Here is a 10,595-nt window from a genome sequence, read left to right on the forward strand (position 1 = left end):
CTGAGCCGTGTATCTAATCCTCTCCTGTGTGATACTGTCTGCTGAGCCATGTATCTAATCCTATCCTGTGTGATACTGTCTGCTGAGCCGTGTATCTAATCCTATCCTGTGTGATACTGACTGCTGAGCCGTGTATCTAATCCTCTCCTGTGTGATACTGTCTGCTGAGCCGTGTATCTAATCCTCTCCTGTGTGATACTGTCTGCTGAGCCATGTATCTAATCCTATCCTGTGTGATACTGTCTGCTGAGCCATGTATCTAATCTTATCCTGTGTGATACTGACTGCTGAGCCGTGTATCTAATCCTCTCCTGTGTGATACTGTCTGCTGAGCCGTGTATCTAATCCTCTCCTGTGTGATACTGTCTGCTGAGCCATGTATCTAATCCTATCCTGTGTGATACTGTCTGCTGAGCCATGTATCTAATCCTCTCCTGTATGATACTGTCTGCTGAGCCGTATATCTAATCCTCTCCTGTGTGATACTGACTGCTGAGCCGTGTATCTCATCCTCTCTCATGTGATACTGTCTGCTGAGCCGTGTATCTAATCCTATCCTGTATGATACTGACTGCTGAGCTGTGTATCTAATCCTATCCTGTATGATACTGACTGCTGAGCTGTGTATCTAATCCTCTCCTGTGTGATACTGTCTGCTGAGCCTTGTATCTAATCCTCTCCTGTGTGATACTGTCTGCTGAGCCGTGTATCTAATCCTCTCCTGTGTGATACTGTCTGCTGAGCCATGTATCTAATCCTATCCTGTGTGATACTGTCTGCTGAGCCATGTATCTAATCCTATCCTGTGTGATACTGACTGCTGAGCCGTGTATCTAATCCTCTCCTGTGTGATACTGTCTGCTGAGCCGTGTATCTAATCCTCTCCTGTGTGATACTGTCTGCTGAGCCATGTATCTAATCCTATCCTGTGTGATACTGTCTGCTGAGCCATGTATCTAATCCTCTCCTGTGTGATACTGACTGCTGAGCTGTGTATCTAATCCTCTCCTGTGTGATACTGACTGCTGAGCCGTATATCTAATCCTCTCCTGTGTGATACTGTCTGCTGAGCCGTGTATCTAATCCTCTCCTGTGTGATACTGCTGAGCCGTGTATCTAATCCTATCCTGTATGATACTGACTGCTGAGCTGTGTATCTCATACTCTCCTGTGTGATACTGACTGCTGAGCCGTGTATCTAATCCTCTGTCATGTGATACATTGTATCGGGTGCTGCACATTTCTTGTCTCCTCTGCTTCCTCTTCCGCTTTTGCGCGGTATGTGAGGAGGCTTCGCGCCCTGCGGTGGGGAGACGCAGCCACAGGAAATTTCTGACCTCACGGGTAGATTGTTCCAGCTGTGAGTCACCGGTGATCGCCTGCTGGTGGAAGGAACAGGAAGGAAACGTCACGGCTGGGAGTCACTGGGCCACAATGTATCACTGATGTATCCACCGCACAATCGTGTCTGTACCGTCACCATTTATGGGACTTCTCCGCATTCTCTACCTGCAGAAAAGTCAGCCACTGATCAGAGGCAGATAAAATTGGTCTCTGTTCCTTTAACCCCTCAGATGCCGCAGTCGGCGGCGCCTAAGCTTTGACATAAAAATGTCAATCCATGTCTCATTCTGCAAAAAAAAAAAGTACAAAAAGTTTTCAAAACTTTTGGAGAGTTTACATGAACTTTTTGTTTTGTTTACCATTAAAAAAAAATCAATTAAACAATTAAATCTATTTAATAATTTACATGTGACCCAAAATTGTGCCACTGAAAATACAACTCATCCTGAAAGAAACAATGCTGATATCACTATATAGATGGGAAAAAAATAATAAAAACAATTAAAAAAAAACAGAACAGAATTTCTTGGTTATTAACCCTTTAAAGAGCAAGTGATTTTTTTTTGTTGTTTTTGTGCTCTCATTCTCTCCTCTTCCAAGAGCCATCACTTTTATATTTTGCCAATACCATAGTCAATGACTTGTTTTTTTTTTAATGACACTATTCATGTTATCATATACAGTGCTGGAAAAGAGGGAACCAATCCAAGTGAGATGAAATGGTCAAAATAATGCAATTCCACTTCTGTTTTGGGGGGTTTGTATTTACAACATCCATTGTACAGTAAATATAGATCTGGTTACATGATTCTCCCAGCCAGTACGATTATCACAATACCAAACTTTAATATATATATATATATATATATATATATATATATATATATATATATATATATATATATATATATATATATATATTAAAGTTTGGCATATATATATATATAATTATATTTATATTATTTTTATTATATAATAATATATTATATATTATTATTATTTTTATATTATTATTATTAGATATTATTATTATTATTATTATTATGGAAGAAAAAAATCACAATTTTGTAAAAAAAAATTAGTAAGAATTTTTATTTTTCAGGCAATTAAATGAGGTTTTTTTTACTTGCATCATGGCTGATTTTTTTGTATCAATTTTGGGATACAAAGTTTTGTTCACTTTTTATTGCATTATTTAAGCTGTGAGTGAACAGAAAAGGACAATTCTGGCGTTTAGTTGTTTTTTTTTTCTTCTTCCGGATGTTTTCCGTATGGATTAATTACTTTTGATAAATCAGAGATTCATGGACACAGTGATAATGATTTCAGATATGTTTCTTTTTTCTAAACTGGTACAAGTGGAAAATACAAAGTTTTATATTTTTTAACTTTTTTTTTTCAATATATTTTTTCATAGCTCTTAAGGAGTTTGAACCTACAACCCTTTGATCACTTGTCCTGTATATCGTAATACCGGAGTATCGCAGTATCTTATATAAATGATGGTCTCCTACGAAGCCCAGCCAATGCCTGCACTTCACAGGAGTACCAAGATGGCAGCATGGGGGACTTCAGCAGACCCATCGCTGTTATGGCAACCCATGGGCACACCACAACAGCAGCAGCTAAAGGGTTAAGCACCAGCGATCAGAGCGAGCTCAGGTTACTGCTGCTACACATAAATGCTTCCTGAGCTCCCCGCACCTTCCAGACCCCAGCGACGACATATAAATATGTAAATTTGCAGAATTTAGAGGATATTAGTTTAATAATAATTGTCATTTTATTACAGTTTATTATTGTGATAGTATTATAATTATAATTTTTTATTTACATCATTTCTGTGACGATTTCTAAAAATATACAATGTATCGAAGGCACTTCATGCAAGTGAACCAGCATCTTTCGCTATGACAGAGAAGGGAGCTGTTTAACAACTCATTTCAATAGCTAAGCCAACCCCTTTGGCTATCAGAGAGTAGGCTAACAGCTAATTTCCATAGATAAACCAGCCCAGTTAGCTATCAGAGAGTAGGGGGCTGGCTAACAGCTCATTTCCATAGATACACCAGCCCATTTAGCTATCAGAAAGAAGGGGGCTGGCTAACAGTTCATTTCAACAGCTAAGCCAGCCTCTTTGACTATCTCAGAGAAGGGGTCTGGCTAACAGCTCATTTCAATAGATAAGCCAGCCCCTTTGCCTATCTCAGAGATGGGAGCTGGCTAACAGCTCATTTCCATACATAAGCCTGCCCCTTTACCTATCACAGAGAAGGGGGCTGGCTTAGCTAGTAAAATAAAGTTTGCCTAGGGAACCCTACATGTAAAAAAAAAATAACAGAACATTATGGAATATCAGAAGTTTTATGATGGCATGCTGGCATGCTGGTCAAAGACACCTGAGTGCTGTAGTCAATCACTAGCCGCAGCGGTCTAGCAGCTGGAGGAATGGTGACATCACTGTTTCCTGAGATCATGAAGCGTCCGGCACTAAATCCAAGTGCGTGACGGTAGTGGATATGCCTGACTGTTATTTTTTACATATACTGTCCCCCTTGAATTGAGCTGGTCATCCTGCCCATCCTCATACACCTGCCTGGTAGTGATGAGTGAGCGTGCTCGGATAAGGTGTTATCTGAGCATGCTCCGTTCATTATCCGACGTGCTCTAATACTACGCGTCCCCGTGGCTGCATGTCTCATGGCTGCTCCACAGCACCAAAACATTCAGGGATTGTCTAAGAAACTGGATAAAGGGTGGTCTTGTCCGGGGTGGTCTTCTCAGTAGAATGGTCTTTTGGAGACCTACATTCTATCACTGAGGGCAGCAATGATAGGAGCAGAACAAGAGAAGAGATTAATGATGATTTAAACAATTAAAACACAGATGATGTGTCATAATAACATCGAGTCACTGAAGCTTTGTAACTAAATTATATGAATAACAGCGATACAAATTATAAATATAATAAGAAATGAATCATTGCATTATGGAACAGTCTGTATGGTACCTGGGAATGTACAATGACTGTATCACTGCAATGTGGAGACAAAAGTATCGATTGTTTGCTTGTCAATCTGTCATTTAAAGGGCAACGCTCCCCCACTGCGTCACTGTCCCAAGACTTTGCTTTATTGTGCCAAAACCAGTCAAAAAGCAAACAGTAATCAATGGAAGGTGAATGATCCGATTCTTGTTAATTAAAGGGTCAGTTTTTCAGCTTTAACATAAAACTAAATAAAATGGTAAACCTATTATCTGAGATGGATTACCTGACCTGATCACCATGTAGAGATCTGGATCGCAAGGTCAATAGGTCACGGGTGATTTGTGCAGCAGGAAGGCTGGGCAAGTTCACACTAGGTGGTTTTTTCACTATATTAAAAAATGCATGCTTTGCTTTTTCTTGCATTTTTGGCATGCTAGATTCGTCTTTTGTGCATGCTGATAAAAAGTCCTATTCTACAGAATCACGTTTTGGCATAAAAAATGCAGCAAAACCTGATACCTGTGTTTTTGCTGCAGATTTTCAGCTTTTTTTCACAAGCCATGTTAATGTTAAAACACAAACAAAATAAAAGAAGTGACATGGTCTATTGTGCAAAAAAAAAACATGCAAAGCCCCAAATACCGATGACAAAAAAAAAACACAATGTGTGTGCAGGAGATTTTTGAGATCTCATAGATATAGCCGGTACTGCAAAACACAGCTGAAAATTTTCATTAAAAAAAAGCTGCAAAAACGCCTTGTGTGAACTCACCCTAAGGCTATGTTCACACGTTGCATTTTTGTGGGGGTTTTTTACGCCAAGTTTAAGCTGCGTCTAAGTTGCTTACAAAAAAATAGGTTTTGCTTAGTTATTGGAGCGTTTTTTTGCTGCATTTTTGGTGCTTTTATTTTTTGCTGCATTTGTGTCAGGATACATCTGTCTCTTGTGCATAAAAAAAAAAATCTGAATCAACTTCATCAAGTTTTGGCAGCAAAAATGTAGCAAAACCTGAAGCCTGAGTTTTTTGCAGCATTTTTGCACTTGCCCATTACTTACAATGGGTGAAAAAATGCTGCAGAAGTGACATGATGCATTTTGCAAAAACCGATCTATTTGGCAAAACAGTCAGATTTCTGAAATCTCGTAGACTTTGATGGTACTGTGAAAGGGCTGTCCCACACGTCCAGATAATTCCGGTACCGGAATAAATCGGTACCGGAGTTATCCGTGTCCGTGTGCCTGGGAACTCACGGAGGCCATACGTGCGGCACACGTGTGCCGCCCGTATGGCGAGTGGGTACCACACGGAGCGTGTGGTACCCACTCTGCATGGTGCTGAAGCTGCGATTCATATCTTCCCTGCAGCAACGTTTGCTGTAGAGAAAATATGAAGAATAGTGTTTAAAATAAAGATCCATGTGTCCGCCGCCCCCCCACCCCCTGTGCGCCCCCCCCCCGCTGGTCAGAAAATACTTACCCGCTCCCTCGCTGCTTCCTGGTCTGGCCGCGGCTTCTCCTGCATGCGGGTCACGTGGGGCCGATCATTTACAGTCATGAATATGTGGCTCCACCTCCCATAGGGGCGGAGCCGACTATTCATGATTGTAAATGATCGGCCCCACCTGACCGCATACAGTAGGAGGCGCGGCCAGACCAGGAAGGAGCGAGGGAGCGGGTAAGTATTTTCTGACCAGCGGGGGGGCGCACAGGGGGTGGGGGGGCGGCGGACACATGGATCTTTATTTTTAACACTATTCTTCATATTTTCTCTATAGCAAACGCTGCTACAGGGAAGATATGAATACCGGCTTCAGCACCATGTGGGGGGGACAGCGCTTACTGTAGCGCTGTCTCCTGCACGCACACGGACCCCAGACGGAGAATGTCCGTGTGAGGTCCGTGTTTTACGCGGACCCATTGACTCTATTGGGTCCGTGTAAAACGTGCGCTCCCATGAACACTGACATGTCTCCGTGTTTGGCACACGGAGACACGGTCCGCAAAAAATCAATGACATCTGCACAGATGCATTGATTTTTATGGGTCTACGTGTGTCAGTGTCTCCGGTACGTGAGGAAACTGTCACCTCACGTACCGGAATCACTGACGTGTGAAACCGGCCAAAGGCCCCGCGCCTCCTACTGTATGTGGTCACATGGGGCCGATCATTTACAATCATGAATAGTCGGCTCCGCCCCTATGGGAGGTGGAGCCACATATTCATGACTGTAAATGATCGGCCCCACGTGACCGCATACACTAGAAGCCGCGGCCAGACCAGGAAGCAGCGAGGGAGGCGGGTAAGTATTTTCTGAACAGCGGGGGGGCGCACAGGGGGTGGGGGGGCGGCGGACACATAGATCTTTATTTTAAACACTATTCATATTTTCTCTGCAGCAAACGCTGCTGCAGGGAACATATGAATCGCGGCTTCAGCGCGATGCAGGGTACCACACGCGTGGGTACCACACGCTCCGTGTGGTACCCACTCGCCATACGGGCGGCACACGTGTGCCGCACGTATGGCCTACGTGAGTTCCCAGGCACACGGACACGGATAACTCCGGTACCGATTTATTCCGGTACCGGAATTATCTGGACGTGTGGGACAGCCCAAATGCAGCTTAAAATTTGCATTAAAAAAAGCTGCAAAAATGCAGCGTGTGAACAAAGCCTAAGGGTATGTGTCCACGTTCAGGATTGCATCAGGATTTGGTCAGGATTTTTCATCAGTATTTGTAAGCCAAAACCAGGAGTGGGTGATAAATACAGAAGTGGTGCATATGTTTCTATTATACTTTTCCTCTAATTGTTCCACTCCTGGTTTTGGCTTACAAATACTGATGAAAAATCCTGACCAAATCCTGATGCAATCCTGAACGTCAGGAAAGTCTCTTCCCTATATCTTATCACCAGGTGATGAGATCCTGCACAAGGGAAGGGAGTACGGAGGAGGGACATGTGCTGGTGGAAGCATAAGGGTATGTCTCCACGTTCAGGATTGCATCAGTCTTTGGTCAGGATTTTATGCAAGTAAAATCCTGACCAAAACTGCACCTGAGGTCACTGGCAGGTCACCTGCGGTGTACCTGCGTGTTTTGCTCATAGTAGCAACATGCAGCGTTTTGAAAAAACGCACAACGCATGCGTTTTCGCGGCAAAAACGCATGCGTTTTTAAACGCATAGTGGAGTCTGGATTTCATAAAATCCCATCCACTATGCTGTAACATCTGGACGCTGCGTTTTTGACGCAGCAGAAAAACGCAGCGTCAAAAACGCAGCGTTTCCTGAACGTGGAAACATACCCTAAAGGATGGGAGTTGTTGTTACATTAAGCTGACGAGGAAGTAATAGAACATATATAATTCCTGATAGGCCGGCGTCACACTGGCGAGCTTTACGGACGTAAGAGCGCAGAAACTACGTCCGTAAAACTCGCATAACATACGGCACAATTATTCTCAATGGGGCTGCTCCTATCAGCCGTATATTACGGTTCAGTATTATATGGCTTTCTACGGCCGTACAAAATCGCAGCATGCTGCGTTTGTCAGCGTATTGCGGAAAAAAATCGCCAATGAAAGTCTATGGGGGCGAGAAAAATACGGATTCCACACGGACCAGCAGTGTGACTTGCGAGAAATACGCAGCGCTGTTAGTGAAAAGTCGGTAATTCAATTGCCGGCTTTTCATTTCTCCTGCACAAACCCGACAGGATATGAGACATGGTTTTCATACAGTAAACCATCTCATATCCCAATTTTTTTGCATATTCCACACTACTAATGTTAGTAGTGTGTATGTGCAAAAAGTGTGCGCTGTAGCTGCTAAAATAAAGGGTTAAATGGCGGAAAAAATTGGCGTGGGCTCCCGTGCAATTTTCTCCGCCAGAATGGTAAAGCCAGTGACTGAGGGCAGATATTAATAGCCAGGAGAGGGTCCATGGTTATTGGCCCCCCCTGGCTACAAACATCTGCCCCCAGCCACCCCAGAAAAGGCACATCTGGAAGATGCGCCTATTCTGGCACTTGGCCACTCTCTTCCCACTCCCTGTAGCGGTGGGATATGGGGTAATGAAGGGTTAATGCCACCTTGCTATTGTAAGGTGACATTAAGCCAGATTAATAATGGAGAGGCGTCAATTATGACACCTATCCATTATTAATCCAATTGTATGAAAGGGTTAAAAAACACACACACACATTATTAAAAAGTATTTTAATGCAATAAACACAGCGGTTGTTTTAATAATTTATTGCTCTCTTAATCCATCAGCAACACCCTCGCTTGGAAAAATAATAAACGCACAAGATACATACCTTCTGATGTCCTATCACATCCAACGAGGAAATCCATCTGAAGGGGTTAACTAATATTACAGGCACGAGCTGCGATAAACCACTGGCTCGTGCCTGTAATCCCCGGGTGCTGAAAGGAAAGCAGTGATCTATACTTACATTCAGTTGCGGTGATGCGCCCCTGCTGGATGTTCTCATGAACTGCAGCCTGGGAACTTTTTCCCACGCTCCAGGTCATATGAGGACATCCACCAGGGGGCGCATCACCGCGACTGAAGGAAATGTAGGTCAATGACCTACATTTCATTCATTCGCCGGGGATTACAGGCACGGAGCACAGCTGCATTAGCAGGGCTCCTGCTTGTAAAATATTTTAACCCCTTCAGATGGATTACCTCGTGGGACGTGACGGTTCAGCTGAGGGTATGTATCTTGTGCGTTTATTATTTTTCCAAGCGAGGGTGTTGCTGATGGATTGAGAGAGCAATAAATTATTAAAACAACCGCTGTGTTTATTGCATTAAAATACTTTTAAATCATGTGTGTGTGTTTTTTAACCCTTTCATACAATTGGATTAATAATGGATAGGTGTCATAATTGACGCCTCTCCATTATTAATCTGGCTTAATGTCACCTTACAATAGCAAGGTGACATTAACCCTTCATTACCCCATATCCCACCGGTACAGGGAGTGGGAAGAGAGTGGCCAAGTGCCAGAATTGGCGCATCTTCCAGATGTGCCTTTTCTGGGGTGGCTGGGGGCAGATGTTTTTAGCCACGGGGGGGCCAATAACCATGGACCCTCTCCTGGCTATTAATATCTGCCCTCAGTCACTGGCTTTACCATTCTGGCGGAGAAAATTGCGCGGGAGCCCACGCCAATTTTTTCCGCCATTTAACCCTTTATTTTAGCAGCTACAGCGCTGAAATTTTGCACATACACACTACTAACATTAGTAGTGTGGAATATGCAAAAAAAATGGGGATATGAGATGGTTTACTTTATGTAAACCATGTCTCATATCCTGTCGGGTTTGTGAAGGAGAAATGAAAAGCCGGCAATTGAATTACCGGCTGTTCACAGATATCGCGCTGAATGAAATCTAAATACAGAATATATATATATCTGTGTCTCAATGACATATATATATATATATATATATATATATACTGTATATATGTTTTCCCGAACATTTGAGCACATAAATCCATTAGATGTCGGTTTTGCAAGCCTGCGCGAAAATCTTGCAGTACGGATGCCATACGGATTACATACGGAGGATGCCATGCGCAAAATACGCTGACACACCCTGCCTACGGATCACTATTTTGGGAACATTTCTCCGTATTACGGCCGTAGTACGGACGTATAATACGTGGCGTATTGTCTTACGTCAAGTGTGACGCCGGCCATACTGTGAGAAGTTCTCATCTGCCCTCCTGAGTGATACAATGTGGAAACTCTCATGTGTCACTCGCTTACCTGAGATGATGCCTCACATTGTTTTTTAGGAAATCCCGTGCTGTGATCTTACTGTTCATTGTCATCCATTACATCATCGTTATTGTCAATGACGTCATCATCAGCTTCGCCATTAGTATTGTTACAATAATAGCAATTAAAAAAAATGATTTTCATATAAATTATCAATATGATTCGGGGAGTAAAAACAACATATACATACATACTGTGACAAAGTAACTTTTATTGTAAAGTTAAAAAGACAATGAAGACAGGGATTGTCCACGATAATGGCAGATCAACGCGTTTCATGATCTAACCTCTTCGGATAAAAAATGGCGATCTTAGGCTACGTTCACATTTGCGTTGTGCGCCGCAGCGTCGGCGCCGCAACGCACAACGCAAACAAAAATGCAGCAAAACGCATGCACAACGCTGCGTTTTGCGCCGCATGCGTCCTTTTTTTCATTGATTTTGGACGCAGCAAAAATGCAACTT

Source organism: Ranitomeya variabilis, chromosome 4 (genome assembly GCF_051348905.1).
Source record: "Ranitomeya variabilis isolate aRanVar5 chromosome 4, aRanVar5.hap1, whole genome shotgun sequence".
NCBI lineage: Eukaryota > Metazoa > Chordata > Amphibia > Anura > Dendrobatidae > Ranitomeya > Ranitomeya variabilis.